Source organism: Capsicum annuum, chromosome 11 (genome assembly GCF_002878395.1).
Source record: "Capsicum annuum cultivar UCD-10X-F1 chromosome 11, UCD10Xv1.1, whole genome shotgun sequence".
Classification (NCBI taxonomy): domain Eukaryota; kingdom Viridiplantae; phylum Streptophyta; class Magnoliopsida; order Solanales; family Solanaceae; genus Capsicum; species Capsicum annuum.
Window position 1 is genome coordinate 164660308 of NC_061121.1, and position 4914 is coordinate 164665221.

Consider the following 4914-nt stretch of genomic DNA (forward strand, 5'->3'; position numbering starts at 1 on the left):
AAGATATGGATTAGAGCTTAATCCAGCATTAATTTGATGTCCAGCATTAATCTAATGTTGCTGGCCGTATTCAAGCAACTAGACTTAAACCCTCTGAAACCAACTTTGATGTGACTATTAATGGTTGACCATATAGTTAAAATATCTGTGCGAATCTCTTTTGATGTGATTGTGAGGGTGGATAACTTTATTTTTCCAGCTAATTTTGTCATCTTATACTACGAGGTTAACAACGAGATGCTCATTATTTTGGGAAGACCATTTATGGCCACAAGTATAGATATGGTTAACATGGAAAAGGATGAGCTATAATTCTAAGTCAACAGTCAAAAGGCGATATTCAACATCCAAAAGTTGATGAAGCAGCCAATTAACATGAGAGTACTGTCAGTGATAGATTGCATTGATGACCCTGGAAGATACTCCTATGGGTATCTTGATGAATTTTGAGTAGTCAAGATATCCATGCCGTGATGCAATGTTAAATCAAATGTTTCATAAGATCTAACCAATAAGCTTGTTGGTGAAGTCTGAGTAACCAATATAGCCACATCATGCTGCAATGTTAAGTCAAGCACTGAGTGAGAGGCAACCACTATATTTTAGTGTTCATATCTTTGTTATTTTTGTTTTTGTAGGTTATTAGCTTATGAACAATGCACAGAATTATGGTAAACATAGCTACATTCATTGATTTCCATGTAAGGGGACTATGTGATCAACCCATTATGGTAAGTCCCACACGGTAAGTTGAGTAACAAATGGAAAAGTTTAAATTTTGAGGATGAAAAATGGTAAGTTATGGACTTTGGCACCTAATTTTACTTTTGGGACATAAAATCTAGGTTTTGGGACCATAAGTATCTGTAAAAATGTCAACACACCAAGTTAGTGTTGCAGTAAACCGAGCCAAAATTTTTTGACCGGTACCTACGCCCAGCACTTATGGGCCGCAGGTACTACCTGTGCCCAGGACCCGACCGCAGGGCACGGGTACGTGCCGTGAGTAGGGTTAGTTTTGGGCCCACTTTTTATTTAAAATTTTGGGCCCACCAATATTTAAATATGACCTAAAACAACCCCCACCTATATATAAGCTTTCTTACCCTCATTCTAACTCATTCAAATCCTTAAAACTTTTCACCTTTCTCTTTGAATTCAAAGTTCCCACTTAAAACATAAACCAACCCCACACTTAAGAAAATGATAATATGACACTTGTTTGAGATACCAACTTTTCCTAACACACTAAAAACAAGTGTCAGCCCTAGTTTTTCTTGAGTTCTTCATTATTCTCTTCCGGATTTTCATAGAAGAGGTAACTTTCTTGGCCCCTAATGATTATATTTTGGATTATTTATTGTTGACACAAGTTTATATATGTATTTCATTGAAAAATATATATAAATTATCATGATTTTAAGAGGTATCCTTGAAATAGCCTAAAATCCTAGTGTAGCGCCTTGATTTGAATTAAAATTCTAAGTTTAGGCCCTAACCGGAAGTTGAACTTGAATGAATGAAAGTAATACCACTAGTTGAACATGTTTGTTTTGTTTGAGATTCATGATTCTGGATTAGTGTGTATACATGGGACTTGTTGGCATTTCAAATAGGTTATAGGGGTGTTAAAATTGAGGAAAAATTCAAACTTTTTGAATTTTGAGTTTTTCTTCAACTTTTGCTATCCTCACTTTTGTGGAAACTAACAATTGGTTTTTTAGGTACATATGGCACCTAAAGCAGTGAAAAAGATGAAGTATAGTACTACAATGAGATGGGTAGAGTCTCTCGATCCTAGTGATTCTGTGGAGGAGTATCTGAGGCTATAATGTAGAGACATTGCCACTGGGGTGACACGCAGAGTCACGAAAAGACAGACTTGCCAGGCTTCTCAGGAAGCTACATCTAGACCGAGCATGAATTATGCATAGATATAACCCCCACACACTTCTACACCTAATGATAATGATAAGGACAAGGTAGAGTTTGAGGCTACACCATAGGTTTCTCAGGACCCCCAGTCTGATGAGGGGTCCTAGGATTTTTCTAAGGAGGTTAAGTAGGAGCAGTCCTCAGTATTACCCTAGTCTGAGGAGGGTACCACCACTCATACACAATAGACATATTTATCCTAGTATGAGAAGGGTCAACATAGGATTTTTGTGATGCACAGACGGAGCAGACACCTGTACCTACCGCAGATGCACCTCCCAAGGAGGGACATCTGAGTGATGTGTGGAAGCAATACAACATATATAAGATCTTGATAGTTATGTTTCAGAGCTAAGTAGGCCTACGAGATATATTTATGAGGAGCGTCATATCGACTTATCAGGGCTAGAGTAGTTACCACAGCTGCGGGCGGCATTTAATAGATATTAGTTATAGTGGATGACTAGGCTGATTAGTTCTTAGAGCTCAGCTATAGTGCGGGAGTTTTATGCATCTCACAGAGCCACCATAGTCTTTCCCTTGCACCATCATCCAGGCTTTATAAAATTTGCACAATATCCATAGGTTTATCACACAACAGTCAGAGGGGTTAGAGTTGAAATCAAAGAGAAGACTATTCGCATAGTTATATTTGGCCTAGATTACATCACTGCTACATCTAAAGATAAGTGTGACCACAGATTAAGGATTGTATAGGATCGTCTTATTATGCGTGATACTGAGCTTAGAGATGAGAAGGTTTAGATGGATAGGTGGATAGTCTGTTATATTTCACTATTGGATGATAAGACCGCATGGATTGAGGGTCCAGTTGTGATCAAGAATGGCCTGTTGACACTGGAGGCCAAATTTTGTTGGTTTCTAATTAGATACAACCTTCTACCCACTGCTTTAGATAACACATTGACATAGAAGAGAGCTTTACTAGTTACCTGCTTGATGGTTGGATATGTATTGATTATGTTGCCATTCTCAGGTATGAGCTACATAATCAAGCATTTGGTGAGTTGACTAACCTGTTGTTTCCTTTTATAATCCAGAGGCTATGTGATAAGGTAGGTGTGCCTGATTTTTTAGGTATTAATGAGAGAATATCTACGACTGAGACTATACAGATGATGGCCATGAAGGGTCTAGACCGTCCAAACACTTCTAAGAGATCAGAAAGCGGGCAGCAGTACCAAAGGCCCAGTCTAAGGGGTTAATAGTTTCTATATTGCCTGATGAGGCACATATATATAATATGAGTATTGGTGTAGACACAAAGATAGGGGAGCTGAGAAATGCTATAGATTTGAGTAATAAGGTGAGGGGACACTTACTACTTTTTCAGCCCTGGCTTCGACCTTTGAGCTGGTTGCTACATCTATAGAGCCTACTCACCCATCCACTACAGCTTCTATGATAGGTATAAATACTTTATCCATTAAGTTTTTGTAGGGCCTATTGGACAGCTATAGGGATACAACTATTTAATTGAAGGTTGTCGAGACCGAAATGACTATCCTCTTTAGGCAGATAAAATTAGAGGTTAGGACTAGATTTGAATAGGATAAGGCTAAATAGGAGGATTCTCAGGGAGCTACACTCTCAGAGCTGCCAGTCGATTTTTATACATAAATTGATGAGCTGGAGAGATAGTTTACATCATGATATACAGATACTGGTGTGCTAAATCTAGTTTATATGAGGGAGGATTTTGATATCCTATGAGTAGAGGCACGCTCTCTTATAGAGACTCATGTAGAAACCACTCCCTCAACTTTACCCCATGTAGTTCGAATATTACCTCCATGTACGCCAAGACACTTTGACTTTTTTGTGGAGGATAAAAAGGAAGTCCCAGTAGTTGGGACCAAAAGAAGTCACTTACATGCTTTGTAGGATTTTGTTATGATGGGGGAGGAGGCCCTTAAAAAATTTAGACATGATTCTTTAGAGACTATATTTGTAGATAGGCAGAGGTGTGGTGCTATAGCAATGGGTGTATCATCTAGTAGTGCACCGCCTCCACTAGCTTATATGCCCCTATCTAGGGATGCTCCTGAATCAGGCGCCTAGTGCATCCTAGGTATGTTCTCACTTCCCCATGTATTGTTTTTAGTGCATTGAGGACAGTGCGCAGTTTTTAGCTGGGTTTTGGTATACCATGCCTCCACGGGTTTTTCTATCATGATTCTTTTTCTATCGATCGTAGTATAGTTATAGAACTGGCATGTCTAGGATAACTATTCATTGTATTGTGTTTTTTCTTCGTATTGTGTTTTTTTATGTAATTAAGATAATTTTAAGTATTTAGGGCAATAGTCGTATTTTGACTAATTTTTATACCCCTCCAAAAATTATATTTTAGAACTGTGTTGATGTAGATATGTGTGAACTTTATGGATCTTGTTATGGCATTAGTATTAGGGACATGATAACTATTTGCTGACAATTGCATAAACTAGATAGGTAGTAGTTGGTGGAATTGACTCTGTGTTATGTGTGAGAGAGATACTACCTCGTTACCTTTGTATGTCTAATTCAAAACTTATCTGGTTAGTCTTGCCTAGGCTGAAGGATAGTCGATTAGTAGTGGATCATAGGCAATTTTTTATTTTAGTCCACTTTTAGCCTAAATGACCTTCCATGTGTGAATTGTATCCCTTGATTCCTATTTTAAGTATTAAAGCTTGTTTTTCTTGTTTTCACCATTCACCTTCCCATTTATAGTATAATTGACCTATTTTGGCCCTGTTCCTCATTGGACGGTATGCACCTCAACACAGGCAAAGGCTAGGTGTGGTTGAAAAAAAAAGAAAAGAAAAATTGTGAAAAATCAAAAAATAAAAAATAAAAGACCACACCCAACCTAAATGTCAAATAAAAGAATAAAAAAGAGAAATAAGGGTGGAATAAAAGAGGAAATTGGCTAGTAACTGAGACCCAAGGTTAGTGTAGTGCTAAGGAGGCTTA